The following is a 24,524-nucleotide window of genomic DNA, read 5'->3' as shown; positions in this document are numbered from 1 at the left end:
CTTTTGCTGGTCCAGGAATTAAAATAACATGAGACAGGGCTTCCCTGGTGGCGCAGTGGTTGAGAGTCCACCTGCCAATTCAGGGGACACGGGTTCGTGGCCCGGTCCGGGAAGATCCCACATGCCGCGGAGCGGCTGGGCCCGTGAGCCATGGCGGCTGAGCCTGTGCGTCCGGAGCCTGTGCTCCACAACGGGAGAGGCCACAACAGTGAGAGGCCCGCGTACCGCAAAACATAATAATAATAATAATAACATGAGACAGATTAACAGAAGAAAATCAAACAAAAGTTTAATAACATGTATACATGGGAGAGACCCAGGAAAACTTGAGTGACTCGCCAAAATGGCAGAAACCCTTAACTTAAATACCGGCTTCGGCTAAAGACAAAAGAAGATGTTGGGGGTAGTGGTTTGGGACTTCAAAGGGGAGGAAGGCAATTCACTTAGAGATGAAAAAACAGATGTGTGATAAACAAATGTTTGCTGGGCCAGGAAGAGACATTGGGACACAGAGAGGATACGGATCTCCAGGTGCTGCCTAGAGTTCCCCCAGCACACCCAGCCCATATACTTTGCAGATATCTCTATTCCAGGAACAGGCCCTCTATCTAAATCCCTTTAGGCAGTTAAGGGAAAAGGTCAAAGTTTCTTCCTGAGTCTTTTGGGCCTTGATTATTTTTGCTTCAAAATAATCCACATGCCAAAGAGATATTTTGGGGTGGCAAATTTTGCTCCCCTAAAGCCAAAAGGAGCAAGAAGCAGAATGAGGTGATGTCCCCACTGTAGCCAAGGCTAGATTACACGGTCAACATTTTTGTTAGATTGAACTCAGTATAGCTCAGATAAGTGATAGCATGGAAAGCATTCTGTGCTTTCTCACTAGTCCCATGTTCAAATTACTGAGTACTTTTTTCACATACACCCTGCCAGTGGAGACTGCCTATTACCTCCTTTCCACCCACTTGTCTATCTTGTAAAAGCTCTAAGAAGATGACAAGAAACTCTGATCAACAAAGCATATAGTTTTGAGTTAGACATCTTCATGGAGAAGAAAGAAGAAACAGCATTCTGAAGAAAGCAGGAAATCAAGGTTAAAGTTTAAAATTCATCTTTAAAAAAGGAATGGATTTTCAGCTTTTTTAAGTGCCAGAAGAAGCAGTGAGAACCAAATGCAATAATGCCTTGGAACCTCTTAGCACTTGGCATGTAGAAATGTGTACTGCATTTTTGCTGCTATTAGGAGAAGAAATGCCATGTAATTTGTAGTATACATTTAGGGTAAATGAGATCCAAAGGCAACATGAGAGTCACCAAGTTTTCACACACCTGATTCCTGGATTACTGTCTTTTTAGCCACTGAGAGATGGAACTTCTCATTGTGTGTGGATCACATGTGCCATAGGAGAACCTATCATATGAAGATAAAATGCTTTCTTTTTTGTGGGCCAACTAACCATGAATGCATGTATAGTGGGCAATAAATGAGCAAAAGGCTGCTGAGTTAATTTATAGCTTCAAAGAGCAAATTAAGTTTTCTCCACATATACATTTTGTAAGCTAACAAATACTTATTTTCTACAACAAAAGAAACAAAATGTTTTACAAGTTGATGGGCATCAAAAGCCTCTGGCCACGATTGTGTTCTTTGAAGATTAATGAAATCCCTGCCCTAGTCAGGTTCTTGAAGTAAGCAGTTAATCAGCCATCATTTTAATACATCCATTAGCCTTGGCACCATAAAAAGTTAATAGGAAATAAATTTCTGTAGAAAAAAAAACAAACCACAGTTTTAGAAATCACTCTCTCATGATCATTAACAATAATTACCAAAATTAAAACAAATTTAGTCAAGTTAAATAGAAAAGAACAGAACGTGAATAGAAAAAGTCTCTTTAATTTGTTCTAAGAAAACTACAATTTTTGTAGAAATATAATGAAAAGAGAAAAGGATCTCACAGTGGAAAATGAACTTTTTGAAAAATATAAACAAAATATTACCATCCTATATTTTTATATATTTATTTTCATCATTATAAGTTAATGTACATTTTAGAAAAGTTGAAAATCTAGAAAAATTCACTAAGAAGATAATGGAAAATAAGGTAACTAACTGAAATGTTGAGTCATCCTAATATTTGCCTATGTAAAACTTTAACATAATTGAGGAAAAAAAATAATTTGCTTTATATCATGCATATTTACCCGTGATATTAAATATTCTTCTGTGTGACTTTTTATGGCCTCATGTTATTGTACTGGTTTGGTCTTTGAAGATTTTGCCTAGACAGTTTTTCATTGTTTGGGTATTTAGGTTTTTCCCAGTCTTTCTCTACTACAAATTATTATATTATTTTAGCAACATATAGTTTTGTGTCATGGCTGGTTGACTTTACAGCACAACAATTCTCCTTTTTATTCTTTGTCTCACTGAAAAGTTATTTGTTCCTTTTTGAAGGAAAAATACCAATACTTAAAAATTAACTTTTAAAGTAAAGGGTTACCTTTATCTATTTTTTCGTAGTATAAACCTGGATTTCCATGTATTTGTATGGTTTAAAGTACAAAAATAAATTATAGCTCTTTGGGGGGGGGATCAAGTTAATTGTCTGTATCAAGAGTATAAAGGATGTCAGGGGAATGGAAATCAAAACAACAATGAGATATCACCTCACACGTGTTAGGATGGCTGTTATCAAAAAATATATATATATATATATATATGTGTGTGTGTATATATATATATATATATATATATATATATATATATATATATATAAAACAAGTGTTGCCCAGGATGTGGAGAAAATGGAACCCTTTACACTGTTGGTGGGACTGTAAACTGGTGTGGCCACTATGGCAAACAGTATGGAGTTCCTCAAAAACTTAAAAATAGAATTACCATATGATCCAGCAATTTCTCTTATGGGTATATATCCAAAGGAAATGAAATCAGTACCTCAAAGAAATATCTCCCCTCCCATGTTCATTGTAAGATTATTCACAATAGCCAAGATATGGAAACAACCTAAGTGTTTGTTAATGGATGAATGTATAAAGAAGGTGTGGTGTGTGTGTGTGTGTGTATATGAAATATTATTCAGCCTTAAAAAGAAGGCTGTATGTATGAATGACAAACTGTATGAACCTGGAGGACATTATACTCAGTGAAATAAGCCAGGCACGAGGAAAAATGCTACATGATCTCACTTAATATGTGGAATCTAAAAAAGGTGAATGCATAGAAGTAAAACTTAAAATGGTGCTCACCAGGGGCAGGGAAGTGGGGAAATGGGGGTGTTGGTCAAAGGTTACAAAGTTGCAGTTATATTAGATGAATAAATTCTAGGGATTGAATGTAGAGTATGAGGGCTATATTTAAAAATACTGTATTTTATATTGCAAATTTGCTGAGAGTAGATTACAGGTGCTTTCAATACACACACACACAGAGTAACTGTGTGGGGCCATAGATGTGTTAATTGGATTAACTTTGCTATAGTAATCATTATATAGATGTATGTATATGTATATCCAAACATCATTTTGTATAGTATATTATAATTAAATATATATAATTTTTATTAGAAAAACATAAAATAAAGGATGTTAGGGAAAAAAATTCTAGTGATTTTGTTTTTTAAAAAGTTGACCTTGGGGCTTCCCTGGTGGCGCAGTGGTTGAGAGTCCGCCTGCCAATGCAGGGGACACGGGTTCGTGCCCCAGTCAGGGAAAATCCCACATGCCGTGGAGCGGCTGGGCCCGTGAGCCATGGCCACTGAGCCTGCACGTCCGGAGCCTGTGCTCCGCAACGGGAGAGGCCACAACAGTGAGAGGCCCGCGTACCGCAAAAAAAAAAAAAAAAAAAAAGAAAAAAAAGTTGACCTTGGCTAGAAAGAACTATTTTGTTTGTTTTCCTTTGTGAATACAAAGTAAGAAAACCTTTTCTTCACTCACCTTTTCCAGCATTTTTAGGCAGAGTGTTTGTGAATTTGTAAAAATAAAGGAATGGCCATTTGCCTTTTAAAATAGAAGACACTCATCTTTTAATTTCTGTGTGTGTGTGTGTGTGTGTGTGTGTGTGTGGTGTGTGTGTATGTGTGTGTGTGTGTTGCAGCATTTTTCTCAGTATCTGATCTCTTCTGTGGTGTTTTTTTAGTGAGCTTGCGATCACTTTCATTTTTATATGTTTACTTTCTCTGTTCCCTTAGACTGCCTCTATCTCTGTTCAGTGTTTCATTTCCTAATAAGCCACATTCAAACTTTATGTTCATGTTTTTCCCTTCTGAATATATTCTTCTCTCCTGTGGCCCCAAATTCTAATACAGTCACGTATTTACTGAGCTATACGTAGACCTGTGTTGGAGGCTGTGGGGCAGTGGTTCTTAAACTTTAGTATGCAAGGGAGTCACTCTGGGAGCTCATTTAGATGCAGGTTGCAGGGCACAATTTCTTGAGTTTCAGATTTGGTAGGTCTGGGGTGATACCTGGGAATTTATGTTTTTAAAATGTACCCTGTATGATCTGATGCATGTGATTCTCGAATCACACCCTGATGAACGGTACAGATCTTCCTCATCCTACTGTGGAGTTATGTCTCAATAAACACATTGTACATTGAAAATGCGTTGAATACCCCTAACCTACCAAACAGCATAGCTTAGCTGACACTGCCTTACATGTGCCTACAGGTAGGCAAAAATCATCTAACACAAAGCCTCTTTTGTAATAAAGTGTTGACCATCTCATGTAATTTTGAATACTGTACTGAAAGTGGAAAACAGATTGGTTGTAAGTGAATTGGTTATTTCCTCTGTGTTCTTGGGCTCGTGGGTGACTGAAAGTTGTGGCTGCAGCTGCCCAGCAGCAGGAGAGAGCATCATACCACATATATCTTGCCGGAGAAAAGATCAAATATCAAAATCGAAGTATAGTTTCTACTGAATGTGTATCCCTTTTCCACTATTGTGAAGTTGAAAACTTATAAGTTGAAACAGCGTAAGACAGGGACTGTCTGTATATTCAAATGAATATGACACCTTGGCTTCAATATAGCTGTTAGAAAAGTCAGTGCTCTGCTTTGGAGAAAGCTTCTTGAAGGAAGTAAATATTGAGCAGGGTCTGGAGAATTTGGTTTGTTGGAAAGGCAACAGTTAATTTCAAGGAGAAACACAGATTGTGTTCCAGACCCCTCGCATCTTCCATCTTCACTGCTTGGTGCTACCTCTGCAGCTTCAATTTATGTGCATCATGTTATCTGCCCTTGTCTGCTGTTGTCTAGTCCAAGAATGTGCCATTCTTCAAAGAAAACTCACAGGAGAGAAAAGAATGGATAAGAAATTGCTAAGTGGCATGGCCCCATAGTAAATCATCATAACAATGAGAACACCATATCGGATAAACAGAGAACTTTTTTAAAAAGTTCTCTAGGCTCTCTAGCCTATGATTGTACCCATTTCTGACTTACCATCATCTCTTATTTACTTTTTTTTTTAATTGGTGTATAATTGCTTTACAATGTTGTGTTAGTTTCTGCTATACAACAAAGTGAATCAGCTATATGTTTACTTTTAATAGGACAGATGAAACATATATATATACACACATATATATATATATAAATAAATGGGAAACAGCCAATGAGAGATGACATGAAGGTGGTTAATGCCATCAAAATACTTGTTAAGTACACTAAGCTGATTTCACGTTGACTTTTTTTTTTTATTATTGGCAACTTCAACTGATATTCAAGAAAAATCCCGAGTCTTTAAAAGCACTTGGTTCTGAGAGCTGTTTTCTAAAGTGTCTGTATGTTATTGCCAGCTGGATTTAAGTTCCATCTAGAATTACCACAGGAAATATTTATTAGGTACCCTTTGCTAATGCTCTTTTGGATAATTCTAGTGGTTAATAGTGGTTGATATATTGACATTAGCATTCTTATTTTTTACTGTCACTATTGTTTGTGACAGTAGTTGTATATTTAAAAAATAACAAGCTGGGATATTATTAGTAACTTGTTTTTAGTTGTATGTCTTTTGGATTAGCTGAAATAATGAGCACCTATTCTGTGATGTAAAATGTAGGAATACAATAAATGTCATGAATGTACGTATCCAAACTGAATTGATTTCTTTACAATTTACTTTTAGCTGAAGAAAAATGGGAGAAATAGTTACCTAATGCTGAATAGAAGCCATTGTAATAAAGAAGAGACCTGTGGGTGTGTAATTGGTACTGATTCAAACTGTAAGAAACCAATAGCATCTAATTTTATGGCTGTGGATAAGGCATATTTTTTTCTTGTAATATTAAAAAGACTTAGGATTCTTATGAAGAGGGTGGAGAAAGCATCTAGGTAAAGTTGAAATAAGGCATTTAGTCTTCTATCAAGAAAAGGCATGTTCTGTATATGATTTGGAAAAGCTGTTTGGGACTTAGGAATTATATCATTGCTTTGTAGCTTATAAAAAACGAATATGTGGCTTTATCTGATTGCTAAAGCATAGAATGCAACTTTAGGTAGAGTTTTATTTTCAAATTATTTTTAAGCATTGAGTATCTCTTATTTATAAACATATTCAATTACATTATGAAGAACAAGGTACTTTTGGGAGTTCATTAATAAAGAAACTGAATGGAAGTCAGGAGTCTTGGAGGTGTTCTCGATTTCCTTATGCTATATTTAGGGTCTAGAACAGTGTTTGGCAAATAGTAGTTACTCAATAAAAATTTCTAAGATGAATGAATATTTCTGATTCTGATACCTTTACAAGGCTATAAAAAATGCAACTTCCTCTCTCTATAATAAATTTAACTTCTATTTTAAGCCCTTATTCTGTTGGGGAGGAAGAAATGCATTCTCAGTCAATTTCTAGGTTCCTCCTATGTTTCACTGGACCTAAGTTCTGGGGGGGTTTATGTACTGTAATGTCAGGATACTGGGTCAGCTATCTAACCCTCTGGGTCACCTGCACCTGTACATCAGGGTCCCTGAGAGAGGCCCATTGACCAGCTGGTCTCCAGCTCTTGGTGCACCCAGGTCCCTGCTGAGTTGTCCCTTGGCTTTCATTTCACAATGGCAGGTTGAGCACATGCTGTATCCTCTCTCTCCTGCCTCAAAATCCAGGAAATGATAGAAAATATACTTAACTAAATAAGTAACAGATAATTAAATAGCTGAGCTCAAAAGCATGTTTGAAAACTTTTGGTAGAACAAGAATTATGAAGAATCCACAAAAAATCAGACTGATTGAAGAAGGAAACTACAGCTCAGGACTTCCGTGGGTACCTCCTGCTGGAGAACACAGATATGGTGCTAAATTCACATCCAGAAGTGGATGAAACTAAGATCAGGGGTGGTCAGCTTAGGCCAGGGGCGACAAGGTGCTGATTCGTCGGAAAGAAGCTCGTTCATCCTCTAGACCTCACGCCCCTCCCTGGGCCCCACGTACCAACTGTGGTTTCTGGATCTAGTTGAGAGCAACAAGTCTGGGATCTTGGTTTCAGGGAGCCAGGTGTGCCTCCAGGGTGATCCAGGCCCAGGTGAAAAGTTTTAGGAGCGCCTACCCACAGCATTGCTTCACCACTGTCACTGAATATTCTGTCCAGATACTGGTGTGGGTCTCTGCCCCACAAACAGGTACAGCACACAGTGCAAAAGGGGGATTTCAGCTATAAATATGAGCATACAATCAAGACTCAGCAGACATTTGAGGAAAACCTACATTATAAAATATAAATAAATAAAAACTACAAAGTTTAAAATAGCAAACTCAGAGCCACTCTGGGGTGGAAAGAATTCATGCTGAGATGTGAGGAACTCTGGAAAGCTTTATAAATACATCAGCTCCCTAGACTCATTGATTCTTAATGATCTTGCTCTGTCTGTTGGGCTTTGCTGAGAAAAGAGCACAGGTTCCTTCTGCCTTTTGTGGGAGGTTTTGTTACCTTCTCATCTTCAAATCTAGGGTGATCCTCCTTGAGGTTTGCTTAGTACAGTCTGAGTTTACATGTGTTTTTAGGTAATTATCTATAGTGTCCCTTTGATGATAAAACATATGATTATTTACTCAAGGATTATCTGGGGAACAGGGAACAGGATCTAGGGTCTCTTTCCTCAGGTGCCTGTGACTGTCTAAATACCCACTGCTTCCTCATCAGACAATCTGTCTCCCTCCAGATTGTAGAATCCTTGGTTAGGCTTGTGATAGGTAACCTAATTCTTCTTCATCAGGTAATCTGCCAAGTCTGCTATCTGTTTGCTGAGTCCTCTCCCGGGGCTCTTTTTTCCCCTCTCTTTTCTGCTAAAGCTTCCCTAATCTTAAGCAATAAATCCAAATGGCTTAGGTGGTCCAAATGGGGAAGAGTAAATAGGTAAAAGGAAGAGTGCTAATAAGACACACACACACACACACACACACACACACGTTAATATTCTAAACACTGTCCTACAACATCACTAAGTACCCTGTGGTCTTTGGGAAAATTATTTAAATACTCTGAGCCTTTGTGTCCTAATGTGAAAGTTATAAGACCTTTGAGGTTTCTCCTAGCTCTCATGATAAAATCATCCAGCTTGGGGTTTGCAGGAACTTTGGGCATCAATTGGCCCAACCATTCACCCCATGCAGACCTTCTTTCCATATATTTTTACCATTTGATTATGCAACCACCATAAGAGTACTTTAAATAATGAAATAGAGGAGATAAGAATAACATTAATTTCTAAAAATTAGGTTTAAAAGGTGTGTTTGACAGAAAAGAAAAGAAATGAATTCAGAGGCCCGTGAATGCTGTGGAAAATGACAAAGTACTGGTAAGTAACCACACTTTTTGGACATGTCTAACATGGGCACCCTGTCCTCAGGAAAGGCAGTTAAGATTTGTTGCAGCTCACTGAAGAATAGATAAAATTTTAAAAAAACAACAACAAAAAGCTTGATCCAGTACTTGGCTTATAGTAAGTGCATAGTAAATGACAGCTTGTTTTTATTTTGGCTGTGGTGGTAATGGCTGTGCTGGTCCTTGAGGATCTGGGAAGGAAACTGTCTACAGAAAGCAAATTACGTAGAGGAGGCAGAAAGTTATTTTCAGAATCTACTACATTATACCCAGAGCTCTCCCCTGGATCTCCTGGTTTTGAGACAACAGTTCCCAGCTGATCAATGCCCAATTTTAATGCTACAATTTCAAGCATCATCATACTTTGAAGTAGAAAGCCTCCCAAGGCCTTGGTGATAGGCTGTGTCCCTGAGTCCCCAAATCCTTGTGTTCCTGTATGCAACTTGCTCCAGCTGCCGACCCTTCACTGACTGAGTCCATTAAGGGAGTCATCAACCTTCACCTCCTGGGCTCTTTGCATCTTTCAAAGTAGAATTGTGGCCTCAATTGTCTTGGCAGTCATGTTCCCAACTTTCCAAATTTCACATTTTTCTTAGACTTTTGAGTCCTCTTAAAAATACAAACTTGCTCTCTCCTTCACTGACAATGTGAAAGCCTCTCTCTTGAAGACAAAATCTAAATCACAACACTCATTGAAATCTACAGATGTTCCTCAACACTCTCTGATTCTATGGACAGCTGCTTCTGTCACCACTGCCTTCACAGCTCTCCCTCTGCTGTTCAGGTCTTTATTTATTTTTACTTCAGTTGTATTTGTGTGTGTGTGTGGGGGTGTGGGTGTATAAAATAAACTATACCTGTGTGGCCTATGATATAGAAAATTAAGACCCCAAAATGCATGCTTACAAAATAGCTAATTTAGGAAGTGATGATCAGCATTATAAAAAAGAGTTCTTTGCTTCCCAGATCTTTTGTTGTCATTTATTTTTAACAGTATGTTTCTCTGGAATATTTAAAATATAGTTTAACTTTCTTTAACTGATTGGTTTTACACCTAGAAAATAATATGTTGAATGAATAGAATGAATTTTTTTTCAGATGGGCACATAGGCGGTAACAGCCTGAGAAAGAGAATTCAAGGTGTGTATTAATAATAAAGCCCCCGCCTGGGTGAACTGGGGTCCCGCCTTGCTCCTCACGCCACCCCCTTTCCCCACCACCTCTCTAAGCCCTTTCCTGGCAGATCTGAGATGACTCACATGTCCACAGTGGCAGTCATTAAAGACGTCCTGCTCTGTTGTATATATGTACCACATCTTCTTCATCCATTCATCTGTCAATGGACATTTCAGTTGTTTCCATGTTTTGGCTATTGTGAATAGTGCTGCTATGAACATAGGGGTGCACACAAATTAACCTATTTATGAATAAGAAACAGAATCATGAACATAGAGAACAGACTGGTGGTTGCCGAGGGGGGAGGGTGTTGGGGGAGGGATGGAGTGAGAGGCTGGGGTGAGCAGATATAAGCTTTTATATTGAGAATGGATAAACAACAAGGTCCTACTGTATAACACAGAAAACTATATTCGATATATTATGATAAACCATAATGGAAAAGAATATTTTAAAAAGAAATGTAAAAACAAGTAAATAAATAAATAAAATGGGTTGATCAAATGTGCAAAAAAAAAGTATATTCCTAGGATTTTCAACCTGTAAGATGATATCTGCAAATAGAGTTTAACTTTTTCCTTTCTAATCTGAAAAGAAAAAAAATCATGTTTGAAGACCAAAAGAAAAAAAAAAAGGCATCCTGCTCTGGGGCCTCTGCTCCATCCCATTCTTCCTTCCCCTCACGTGAAGCTGTGAACCTCACTGCACCAGAGCCCCTTTCCCGCCTCTGGGGTCCTCGGCCAGCCCCGCCTTGTGCTGTACCGGCTAGTGGGTTTTGTTTCCGTGTCAGCACTTCCCAGGACTGTCCAGGTATTTGCTTTCTTAATGTGTTCTGATTTTCCTCGTGCTTTTTCACTCTTTGAGTGTCCTGCAGCCTCTCCCTCCCGCTCCACTGAAGATGTGCAAAAGCTCCCCTTTGAGGTGTGTGGTGGGAAGGGGGGAGGATAGGAGTGTTCAACCTCTTCTCATTCAGGTGATACAGTGTGAAGAGCTGTTCCCTCTGTCTCCACCCCCACCCCTTTCAGAACACAGAGATCATCTCCATGGGGCCCTCCTAGACCCACTTTGCAGCTTTTGCATCGAATTCGGCTCTTTCTACAATAACTGTTAGGACTTGGAGGTTCCTCCAGGTTTCATTTGAGGGACCAGAAATGATTTTTTTATTTATTTAAAAAAATTTTTAATTGGAGTATAGTTGATTTACAATGTTGTGTTAGTTTCAGGTGTACAGCAAAGTGATTCAGTTATACATACATATATATATATATATATATATATATATTTTTTTTTTTTTCAGATACTTTTCCCTTAGAGGTTATCACAGAACATTGAGTATAGTTCCCAGTGCTATACCGTAGGTCCTTGTTGGGTACCTATTTTATATATAGTAGTGTATATGTTAATCCCAAATTCCTTATTTATCCCTCCCATCCCTCCTTGAGGAACCAGAAATGTTTTATAACTAATTGGGAAAGGGACATGAGCAGCACAGGTAGAAGAGAAAGCAATGTTTAAACATTCCTATTTTGAAATTTTTGTTCTTATTCTTACTTTTGGACTCATTCTCATTGACACTTGGCAGCAACTTTTACTATGAAAGTTCTTGGTTTTGGTGGTGTTTTAAACTAGGCAGCAAATGAAGGAAACAGAAAGTCTCAGGGATTTAGAGATTTACCTTCCCTTAGGATCTCTTTCCTTTCATGAATATTTACACTGTGGATCCAGCTAATTCCTTTATACTGAAGAGATAGGGTATTTGAATGTTATTTTTAGTTTGAGGCCAATCAACAAAGGACACTTCGTACTGTAGATGCTCCTGCTCTGCCAGTGGCCTCACAGGGACAGTCTTACTGATGTACTTGCATTTTTTATCTTATTTCCTACTTTAAAAATAGTTCACAGGGGCTTCCCTGGTGGCGCAGTGGTTGAGAGTCCGCCTGCCGATGCAGGGGACACGGGTTCGTGCCCCGGTCTAGGAAGATCCCACATGCTGCGGAGCGGCTGGGCCCGTGAGCCATGGCCGCTGAGCCTGTGCGTCCGGAGCCTGTGCTCCGCAACGGGAGAGGCCACAGCAGTGAGAAGCCCGCGTACCGCAAAAAAAATATATCAAAAATAGTTCACAGAAGTAAAAAAAATAAAATAAAATTGTAAAAGACAAAAAAAAATGGACTGTGTACATAAAATGAAGACTTGTCCTTGAGTGTATTATACTGGAATTCTAAGCTACTGGGAGGCAGGACCTTGTCTCCAGAGGTTTTTGAAGTCTTATAGTACCAGGAATGCCATTAGGCATCAGGGAGGCCACTGAGAGAGAGTTTCATCAAATATGTGTTACTGATTCAGAAGAGTTCCTGGAAAACTTAATATTAGGACATTCTTGGTGTAATTCATCTCCAGGTGTTTTCAGTATGGGGAAAAGTCAACATAACTGTGAACTATTATTGCTGCTGTCACCAGGGGATTGTTGTAAAATTCTGGAAAGAGGGAAGGTGACTTTTTGATCAGGGCAAAGCTTTGTATGTGTAATTACACTCATCACCTGTTCTAAATGGCTGCTGCAGTGCAGCGGTGAGCCCTTCGGCTCCACAGAACTTCAGGACAGCAATTGGAGACAGGAAATTAACTGGAGAAGTTAAAAAAATATAACTGTATCATCCCATCTAACACTTTTCTGTCAGTTTTTTATATGATATTATTCTCTCCTGCCCCCTGCCCCAAAAGGCAGTCCTTGGAGGCATTTTTTTCTGAAGATTTCCCACCTTCTGTAAAGCCTTCCTTTCTGTTAACAAAGGGACCTCTGACTAGACCACATCAGCATAGCTGTTAAATGTACAGCTTTTGGCATCACACGGACATGTGTTCAAATCCAAGCTCTGCCACTTCCAAGCCCTGGATCTCTGCACCTATTACTTAATCTTCCTAAGTCTTTATTTCCTTTTCTGTAATGTGGAGGTGATGGTGGTAACAGTACAGATGTCAGTGGGTTTTAGGAGAGTTAAATGAGATAAGCAGAAACTAATACAACATTGTAAAGCAATTATACTCCAATAAAAAAAAATGAGGTAAGCAAAAAGAGCTGCTATCCATAAATGTCCACAAACGTTATTAGTGAAGAAGGAGCAAAATGAAACCTTGAACTGACCCCTTTACACAAGTCAGCTTCACACACAAGTCAAAATCATTCGCCTCAAATTTCCTGTTACTTCGAACGAAAGCATCTTTTAGGACATAATTACACAGTTCTGAACCTTCATTTTCTTTTCTTTTCATTTTAATTTAATTTTTTTTACGATTATTACTTTTTGGCTGTGCCACGCAGCTTGTAGGAATTGAACCCAGGCCACCGCAGTGAAAGTGCCAAGTCTTTGCCACTGGACCGCCGGGGAATTCCCTGAACCTTCATTTTTCTACTTAAATTCATTAATATAAATATGGTTTGCATGCAAATGAGTAGGTCCAGTGTGTACAAGTAACATGGAATGCAGTATGAAAATTTAACTATTTCAAAGAGAAAAAGATTTTGTTGGGAATCCTATCTAGCTTGACTACGTTCACGGGGTACTTGTCTGGCTATTTATTTGGGCTGCTTGTCCTAGAGATGGCAAATGGTATTGACTATGGCAGTACCAAGAGAAAAGTCTTAAAATCCCCTTCAGTGGATTCCAAAAGGTATCTCTGAGGTAAAATAGGAGGTCTTCGTTGGTAAGAAATTACACTTGAAATTTGATTTCTTCCTAGGAAGTGGCATTGCTTCTCTGTTTTATGTGATTCAGATTAATAAATACAGAGGAGCAAAAATGTTTGAGGGCTGGATTAACATCTACTTTCTTTTTGTCGAGTGAAATCATTTTTCTTCAAAATTTTTAGAGTAAATGTTTGTAAGCTAAGAATTTGCATAAAAAATCTGAACCTAAATTGATTTGAATTGAAGTAATCTGCTTCCCTTCTTTTGGCAAGACTCAGATTTAAAGCCTGAACAAAAGGCTTTAAATAACACCAAAATGTCTACTGGCCCCTTTGGCTTAGAAGTAGTGTTTGTAACAAATATGACTGTTCTCCAGCCATCCTTTGGGGAGGTTATGTGAGGAGTTTCCCTCTTTATAATGCTAAGTAGATCATTGGTACATTTTACTCTCAAGAAGGCTCCCTCCCAAATTGCTATGTGTCTCCACTCACCAGAGACCCTTATCTTGCCATGCCAGTTTCTGTCATTCACCTCTGTCACTCCCATCTAGGACTGACTTTTAAAATTTATTTTTAATTTTTTATACAATTTTTAAAGGTATACTCCATTTAGAGTTATGACAAAATATTGGTTATATTCCAGGTGTTGTACAGTACACTGTTGTAGCCTATCTTACTCCCAGTACTTTGCACCTCCAATTCCTCTACATATATATTGCCCCTCCTCCACCACTGGTAACCACCATTTTATTCTATATATCTGTGAGTATGCTTCGTTCTTCGTTATATTCACTAGTTTGTTGTATCTTTTAGATTCCAAATATAAGTGATATCATACAGTATTTGTCTTTCTTTATCTTATTTCACTTAGCATAATGCCCTCCACTCCAACCATGTTGCTGCAAACAGGAAAATTCTATTTTTTTATGACTGTCATATATATATATATATATATATATATATATATATATGAGACATCTTTTTATCCATTCATCTGTTGACTGACAGGTTGCTTCCATATCTTGGCAATTGTAAATAATGTCACTGTGAACATTGGGGTGCCTGTATCTTTCGAATTAGTGTTTTTGTTTCTTTCGGATGTACATCCAGGAGTGGAATTGCTGGGTCAAAGGGTAGTTCTATTTTTAGTCTTTTGAGAAACCTCCATATTGTTTTCCAAAGTGGCTGCACCAATTCCCACCAACAGTGTATGTGGGTTCTTTTTTCTCTACATCCTTGCTAACATTTGCTATTCGTGTTCTTTTTGATTACAGCCATTCTGACAGGTGTGAGGTGATATCTCATTATGGTTTTGATTTGCATTTCCCTGATGATTAGCAATGTTGAGCATCTTCTCATGTGCCTGCTGGCCATCTGCATTTCCTCTTTGGAAAAATATCTATTTAGTTCTTCTGCTCATTTTTCAATTGGGTTGTTTGAGTTTTTGATGTTAAGTTGTATGAGCTGTTTATATATATTGGATATTAATTCCTTATCAGTCATATCCTTTGCAAATGTTTTCTCCCATTCAGTAGGTTGTCTTCATTTTGTTGATGGATTTCTTTGATGTGTAAAAGTTTTTAAGTTTACTTAGGTCCCATTTGGTTATTTTTGCTTTTATTTCCTTTACTTTAGGGGAGGGATCCAAAAAAAAAAAAAAACACTGCTGTGATTTATGTCAGAGTGTTCTGCCTATGTTTTCCTCTAGAATATCCCATCTTACATTCTGATCTTTAATCCATTTTGAGTTTATTTTTGTGTATGGTGTTAGAGAATGTTCTAATTTCATTCTTTTACATGTAGAAGTTCTCCCAGCACCACTTATTGAACAGACTGTCTTTCCTCCATTGTATATTCTTGCCTCCATTGTCATAGATTATCTGACCATAAGTGCATCAGTTTATTTCTGGGCTCTCTATCCTGTTCCATTGATCTATGTATCTATTTTTGGGCCAGTACTATGCTGTTTTGATGATGTAGTTTTGTAGTATAATCTGAATCCAGAGAGTGTGATTCTTCCAGCTGTGTTCTTCTTTCTCAAGATTATTTTGACAATTTAAAATTGAAATTTACATTCCTGGAGAGATTCCTCATTGGTTGCAGGTACTGCAGGTGCTTGGGGAAATGCACCTACACCCCCAACACATACAGTCAAAGGTAACAACTTACGTGGTGTGGCGGTTGGGAGAATTAGAATCAAGATTTAAAAATCATTTGGGTCGTGCTCACTTCGGCAGTACATATACTAAAATTGGAACGATACAGAGAAGATTAGCATGGCCCCTGCGCAAGGATGACACGCAAATTCGTGAAGAGTTCCATATTTTTACTGCAAAAAAAAAAAATCATTTGGGTCTTGTGGTCCCAGATGCACAGCCTGAATTCCTATTTATATATGGGGGAGGAACAGTAGGTCGCCCCAGAGAAATGGAACTCGGTGTCACTGAAGGAAAGTCTCCCTCATAGCACTCTGCCCCAAAGCTAATCTTTCCTACTTCAAACCACTGAAGAACAGAAGGCAATCTGAATCCAGGGTGTAACAATCCAATGGGGGCTCAAGACTGGACAGTTGGAGTGAGGTAGTGGAGCCAGGATAAAAAGCAAGTGAGAGCATGTTACAACTATGAGGTCAATAGGCTTTTGGCTATGCAACTAAGAGTAAGGGGACCTAAGAATGATGCAGTTCTAACCTCTTTGGCATATAGTTTTTGGGTGGAGATATGTGTGTGTGTGTGTGTGTGTGTGTGTGTGTGTGTGTGTGTGTGTGTATATTTAACCAAAATAAAACTTTCCAAGGAACATCATTTGTGCATACTTCAGGCACTGCTTTCTGGTATTTTCTCTCTTTTCCACTGCCCTGCCCTATTGTAGTATAATTTATTCTATAAAAATTTTTAAAAAGTGACCTCAAATCATTAAATTGATTTTGCAACCCAATAATGGGTCATGAATTTTAGTTTAAAAAACTGTAATTACATTTTAATGTGTATATATAATAGTTAAATAAAAATAATGTGAATCAACACTGATGATAGGGATCTACTAGATTGTTTTTAAACAGATTTCAGAGATGATGTATGTAAATTGCTTTTAGCACATACTCTGATATACAGTACAAAGTCATTTATCATTGGCTATTATTTTTGTGTGTAAGATGAGACAGTTATTTGCATAAAAGTTTCCAACACTTTATTGAATTATTTGAAAACAGAAACAAAAATAACAACAGCAACAAGTGACAAGTACAATAATTGTTTTGGATAAGTTGCATGAGGGAATTTGGTCCATGGCCAATTGATTAGTGCATGCTGCTTTGTTTGCCATGAAATGAAGATACACATTTCCTTTACTCTATGTCAATAGGTGAGACTGAAGGGTTGTCAGAGTTTCCTTTAAATGTTTTGCTTTCTTTGTCCCTCCTGAGCTGACCTCTTTCCTAGTCCTTCTTCTGGGCTATGTGAGCTCAGCTCTCCTACCCAATTCCTCATGAGCTGGAGGATGCTACAATTAATGCTGATGGTGGAGAGAGTACATTACTTCATGAGAGAGGATTGCTTTCTCCCTTTGCTCCAAGATTTCACCTTATGGTGATTGTATTTTCCTTATACTTTGATTTATGGGATAATATTAATAGATATACTGATGTTAAATATTCTCATACTCTGTAATTAAATATATTATTCCTGCTAATTTATTTTTTACAGATACTACTTAATTACTTATGCTACCATTTATTGTAAAGTTTTGAAATTGTATTCATAAATTAGGTTAGTATATAACTAGATTCTTGGAGTCATTCGTTCATTTATTAATTTATGTGTCATTAAACAAGTGTGAATTCAGTATCTGGTCTTAATGGAATTTATAGTCTGGTAATAGACACATGAAAGTATCCTGGAAGAAATGACATCTAAATTGACCTCTGTGTTCTTGGCTGCTGTAACACAGAGATTTGATTGTCTTAAATGACTCAAATAAGAGATACAGTTTTATTTCTCTCCTGCACAGTAATGTGAACTGAGGAGTATAGGCTTAGTGGGGTATTTATACCAACTTCAACATGTGCCTTCCAAGTTTAGCTCCAAACCATCACCCTTTCCTAGCCATCAAGAAGATGGACAGAGAATCCAGGATAAGTGTCCTTGTGGAGATGACCTGAAAACTGCACATAAGCCTTCTGCTCACATTCCCTGGCCACATTTAGTTGCAGGGGATATTGAGAAATATACTCTGTATTGAACAACCAGACACCCAGCTAAACTGTGGGTGCAACAAGGAAGAAAGGAAGAATGGATAAAGGATGGAAGTTAGCATCCTCTGCCAAAAGCTCTAAAAGGAGTAAGTAGCTGAAGGATGCAGAGGAATTAGTGTTGTAGTTCACTTGCAGTCCGTAAAATGATATGGAGAAGCAAACAAGAGATTCTGTAATGAAATATTGAAAATGCAATGAGAGGGCATGCACAGAGCACTGACCACTGAAGTCCTACAGTGAGGGGCATGCGAGCCAAGCATGGAAGGCCGAATGGAAGGGGCTTCCTATTTAGGTGGAGATCTGAAGAGTGAAGTTAACTATCAGATGACAGCTGGATGGGGTGTTCAGGGCAGAGGAAACATGGAATTCCAAGACCCTGATGTGGGAATGAGCATGGAGTGATTAGGAAACTGAAAGAATTTCAATCTGGCAGGTAGGCACATTGAGGGCAAGGTGGGGCAAGAAATGAGCCTCTGAGAAGTGAGCTGGAGACAGATCATGGTCTACTACATGCTGAGGGCATTGAACTTTATCCTAAAGGCAAGAGGAAATCATTGAAGAGTTTGGGTAAGGAGATAGTTGAATGCTATTCCTTATTCTAAACCCAGCCTTATTTATAGCTACCATGCTAATTCCCAGAGCCAAAGGAGGAAAGTGTGAAACATGAAAACTTTCTGCTCAGTCCTTGAGAGTAAACCAAGTATAAATGTTTCCAAGATAGCTTAGTGTGGCTTTCATATAGACTAGCTATAAAATACTTTATGTAGGTAATAATTGAGTTTCTAGTCTATTTCTTACTTATTAATTGAACTGGGTAATGGTTATACTTTGAGAAACAAAAAAAATCAGTCTACCATTAACACAAAATAGAATTTCTCCACATTATAAGCAGATTGATCAGCAGAATGGGAAAGAGAAGGAGGGACCAGAAAAGGAAGTATAGTAGTCGTTTAAAAAAGCGAACAAACAACCAGCCAACCAGTGGAAGACGTGAATGTGAAGTGGTGCTCGATGGTGTCCTCCAAGCATTGACTCACCAACTTTGCCACTGAAGTAGCCCTGGGCGTCTGGTGATTCAGGCACACACACATGGTTGGTAGCAAGTGGCAACTTTCTTAGAATCTCAGTTTTAGTTTTAAGATGAATATAAATTTTGTAGAATATATTTGCTCTTTTTTTTTTTTTTTTTGAGGTACATGGGCTTCTCACTACTGTGGCCTCTCCCGTTGCAGAGCACAGGCTCCGGACGCGCAGGCTCAGCGGCCATGGCTCACGGGCCTAGCCGCTCCGCGGCATGTGGGATCTTCCCGGACAGGGCACGAACCCACGTCCCCTGCATCGGCAGGCGGCTCTCAACCACTGTGCTACCAGGGAAGCCCTATATTTGCTCTTTTAACAAAAAAGGCAACTCTGTCTTTTCCCCTACTGTTTCTGTTAAATATTATTCCAGGAGAATGTCCTGTACTATTCCGTTTTCACATACACTGGAATTGTACATTGTGTTCCTGATGACATGGAAATCTGGATTTGAAAAATACTGACTTGGTCAACATCTAGAGTGAGAGAGGACTGAGAGCTAATTAAAATTCATGAAGGAACTCGGGAGACACCTAAAATGCCACTCCATTAGTTTAAAGTGAGAAACTGAGTGGTTACACCCAGCAGAAATGTTCCTGTCAGCATAATCAGCTTATGTCACGCTTTAGTTAAGCTATAAGGGAAGCCAAATCAGACCCAGACATCACTTTATTGATTTACCAAGAGAAATCACTGTAACCCAGACTAGAAATAGTCCTGTCAGCATGATCAGCATATTCTCTGCTCACAGATAGGCTTACATGGAAATCAGGAGGTTGCTCGGTGAGCATGGAATCAAGAGGTTTAGGTGCATAAAATGTAAGGACAACGTACTGGGGCAGTGTGATACCCCTGGCTCACTTCAGATCCAAGTGGTAAATTTCAGTTTAACTTTCAAAAAGTCATCTCGTTCCCTCATTTTCAAGGTCTTAGGGGCACAGTAGCCCTCCACTGTTTATTAGCATACAAAAGAGAATTTGAGTTAAGAACAAAAATAGTTTAGATATTACAGTGTTAAGCTGCAGCAAGAAGCCATAACATGTAATTTGGGCCCATATTTTGCACTTCCAGATGCTTTCTTAATCAGCTTTCACTTTCATTTTCACTGGCCAGAGGGAACAGACTGGCATCTCTCATGACTGAACCCACTTTGTTTTGTTTGCATTGTGTGATACCTTTTTTAACTGGGTCTATCACGTAAAACTCACATATATATCTGGATTCCTGGCTGCCATCTTGAAGGACTGTACAAAGTTCACTGGGTATCTGAGTGATTCTTTTAATGAATAGAACTAAGAAGCTAGACAAAATGTACAAGCATCCTTCAAATGCATTGTGACCTGGGAAAACAATAACAAATCCCAAAATGCTAAAACAAATAAAAGAAGAGAAAATGGCAAGCTTGAAAGATAAGTGACCGAACTAAATTTCAACCTTAGGTTATGTGGCAAGGCTTGTTTCCGTTTTCTGTTGAAGGATGCATAGCCCAGAGTAGACATGATATAAAGTCTGTTTTGTGGTAGAGATGGAGAGGTAAATAAAAACTCCCCTCATAGAGTGGGAATACCAAAGGACAACAGCAAACTATCAGTAAACTCAATCCACAAAGAGTGAAACCATCTTGTCTTTAGTAACCTGGGCCTGAGCGGAGGAAAAAAAATGTGCCCCTTGAAAATTTGAGTTGGCCTTCGACAAGTTTTGCAGCCAGAATTCATACTGTGTGGTCAAACCCCAAATGAAGAATTTAATATAAGTTGATGCCAGGATGATAGTGAACAAAGTAATTGGCAGAAACAGATTTTCTGGAAATATAAAATTTCACATAAGGCATAAATAATTTCCAAGATATTTTTAAGATGTATTTAAGAAATAATGTATTTAAGGCAAAAAGGTATTAATATATACCATAAGTAAGTGCCAGTAGAATAAACAGAAAGCACAGGAGAATCACATTCATAAAAGCTACAGATAATAGAATTATCAGACATAAATATAAAATATAAATTTTTCTAATATGTTTTAAGAATTAAGAGAGGCTTAAAAATGTTAGCAATAAAAAGATTTTAAAAACAACACAATTTAAAATGACCTAAATAGGTCTTTTAGAAATTAAAAATATAGGTGGAAGTGTGTGTGTATAATGATTTAAACTAAAAATTCCATGGGTTGAGTTGACATATGCTCCCAAAAAAGAAGAATTAAATTGTTTCAGATGAACCCTCCCAACCAAGAATAACTAAAATATTAAAACCACTAGAAAAGTACTAAGTGAGCAAGCTCTTGAAGGGTCAAGATTTTGGAAAGAGGGAAAATCCAGAAATGTGAATATCTGCCAATTACAAAGCAGTGAATAAGGCAAGGAGGGATTGAGAAGAGCTTTTGGTAGTTTCACTAGTCTAAGGGGACAGAAATTGAAGTTCAGGAACAAAAGGTCTAGAAGACACCTGTTCCAGTTACTATTGCTGCATACAAATCACCTGAGATGTAGTGTTGCATAACTATTTTATTATGCTAAGAGATTCTGTGGTTCATGAATTCTTTGAGGTTACAGCAGGGTGCCTTGTCTTTGTTCCATAGTGTTTGAAGCTTCAGCTGGGAAGATTCAAAGGCTGGGGGTAGCATGATGTCTGGGGACTAGAATCACAGTCTGGAGGAGGAGGAGCCTTCACACATGTATGTAGGACTTGATGCTGGCTGTCAGCTGGAACCTTGGCTGAGGATGTCATCCCAAACACAAGATGTGGCCTGTGCGTTTATTATCTCCAAATTTTCTAGTTTGAGCTTCCTCGTAGCATTGTGGCTGAGTTTCAAGAATGAGAATCTCAAAGAAAAAGAGACACAAGTGCAGGGCATTTTTGTGATCTATAGTCAAAAGTCACAGGCTAGGATTTCTATTCTAATATATTGATAAGGTTGTTACAGAGGCATGCTCAGGATCAAGATAAATGGACATAGATTGTTAGAACCATCTTTGGAAATTATGATATGCCACAGTAGCCCACATTTTTACCTGGGACTCTGGAATGGGTGAAGTGTGGGGATCAGATCTTACAAAGACTAAAGCCCAGTTTCAGATCAGCTCAGTCTCTCATTAGATTAAGATGATCTATCTTTACCATAATATTTTGCTCACAACCAAACTAATTTCTCTCTGGAAGAAGATATCATCATCTCTAACTTCTTATTTACTATAAGTGTATAAGAATATAGTATTGATATTTAAGTATATAGTACATAGAGTACAAGTTGTGATATTACATTAAAAATAACAAGGCATGAAAAAACAATATTGACTAAAAAAAGAGAAAATATAATTTAAAATTAATCCACAAATGATGCAAATATTAGAATTATCAAACAGGGATATTAAAGTTCTGTAAATTAATGTGTTCAGGAAATTAAATGGCAAGATGGAGGGAGCTATAAAAAAGAATAAAATAGAAATTTTATAATTGAAAGCTACAATAACTGAAATGAATTCAGTTGCTTTAGTTAATAGCTTTAGTAGCAGGCAGATTAGACAAACCTGAAGAAAGAATTTGTGAACTGAAAGATAAGTCAGAATTAATATCCAGAATAAAATATACAGAGACAAGAGGTTGAAAAACATGAAAGCTGATACATAATTAAAATGAAAGACATTACTACTCAGATTCAAAAGTGCCATGCACTTCAAGAAAATTGCACGTAGTTATTTCCTAAGAAAACATCAAAAATCAAAGGTAAAGAGGAAATTTTCAGAGCACTCAGAGGAAAAAGACATGTTACCTTAAAAAGAGAGAGAACTTTAACCTCAAAATAAGAGACAAGTGACTTTTAGCTAGTGACAATGATAGCCAAAATTAATGGAATGAACTAATCAGAGTACTGAAAGAAACTGCTATCCTATAATTTTTATCCAGGCAAGATATTATTCAAAAATAAAGTTGAAATAAATGCATTTTCATGTAAACAAAAATTGAGAATTTATCACCAGCAGATCCACACTAAAAGAAAATACTTGAGTGTTCTTCATGCAGGAAAATGAGCTTGGATGGAAGCATAGAGATAAAGAAAAGAATGTGGAACAAAGAGTAAATATGTGGGTAAATCCAAATGAATGTTGACTATGTAAAACTATAATAATAATGTCTTTTAAAGTGAAACATGAAAAGAATTAAATATATGACACATAGACATGCACACATAACATACACACATACACATACACATGCGTGAGGATAGAATCAGCAGTAAATAGGAATTAACTAGTCTCAGATTGTTGCATTGTCCAGATTGTGGTAAAAGTAGTGATTTGTCCTATGTTTTTTTCCCCTTGCTTCCTTTTATATTATTTAACCATTTTTAGTCAATTATTGCTGTTAGCTTGTTAGCTATATGTTATTTCACTACCCTCTTAATGTGTACCATGGAGATGATCACATGCAGTCTACTACATAGAGCAATACTAAGATATATATTGGTAATGGTATAACAGTAGTCACTTAATGTAAACAGACTAAGTACTCCAATTAAAAGACAAAGATTTTCAGGCTGGATGCAAAAAGAAGCCGGTAAGATATATATGAGATATGATTTGATTATAAAGATACAGAATGTTTGGACATTAGCAATAGAAAGTCATTCCATGCTATCCCCTTATATAAACTTTTACAATGAAGTGAAATCAAAGTCAAAACGTTTAGGCAATACTTTGTAGGAGTGGGGGAAACAAAGAAATAAGTGGTACTAGAAGTAGATGAGGAAATTTTTTTTTAAGTTGCAAGAAATTAGACTATGATTTTTTATAATATTTTATTGTGGAATTTTTCCAACATACAGAAGAGTTGAAAGAATGTAACAGTTCAGTGTTCATAGCCGTACCACCTAGATTCTATGCATTTTGCTGCATTTGCTTTATTTTACATCTATTCATTTATCCATTCATTTCATCTGCTTTTTAAAAATTAATTTAAAATTAAGCTGCCAATATCAGTGAACACACTGTGTTTTTACACCAATGGGGATGATTCGGAAGAGACAAAAAAATTGATGATTCCAAGAGAGAGTGATACAATTGCAGGGACAATGTCTTTGTATAGTCAAGATGGGTTGGTTCAAGTGAGAAAACAAAGCTGTTTATTAGCATTCAGTGGAAACATGGGAACTTTATCAGGAGGGTAGTTCCACAGGAGGAAAGTCAGAGTCCAAGGTATAGGGGCAAGTGGTGGGTAGAGGTGGTGGTGGGGTATGTATGTCATCTTCTCATCACTTCTGTTTTTCCCAGAAACATTAAACAAGAGACGAGGTGGTTATCAGCTGAGAATGAAGTAGGAGAAGACAGAACTGGTTTGAGGAAAAGATATGAAGTAATCATTGTGATAATGAGAGTGGGATTTTAGGGCATCCCTAAGGGACCATTTGAGGTTTGTGGTTATGGATATTTTCTGATGGGATCAATGTGGCGAGCTTAGGAAAAATTGAGGGCAGTGTTTTTTCTAGATATTATAATATC

At 37.6% G+C, this 24,524-nt stretch overlaps 1 protein-coding gene and 1 non-coding gene across 7 annotated transcripts in view; both read left to right on the top strand.

The window, feature by feature from the left end:
- The window catches only part of CTNNA2 (catenin alpha 2), a 1,197,048-nt gene that overhangs the window by 174,313 nt on the left and 998,211 nt on the right, over positions 1 to 24,524 (top strand). The window lies entirely within an intron of this gene.
- On the top strand, positions 15,923 to 16,029 carry LOC113632221 (U6 spliceosomal RNA). Its single transcript, XR_003437740.1, has one exon. It is a non-coding gene; the product is annotated as a U6 spliceosomal RNA (small nuclear RNA).

This window comes from Aethalodelphis obliquidens, unplaced genomic scaffold (assembly GCF_003676395.1).
Source record: "Aethalodelphis obliquidens isolate GAN/ISIS:26980383/991018 unplaced genomic scaffold, ASM367639v1 scaffold35, whole genome shotgun sequence".
Lineage (NCBI taxonomy): Eukaryota > Metazoa > Chordata > Mammalia > Artiodactyla > Delphinidae > Aethalodelphis > Aethalodelphis obliquidens.
The sequence above is the reverse complement of the archived record's forward strand: the minus strand, read 5'-3'. Positions and strand labels throughout refer to the sequence as shown.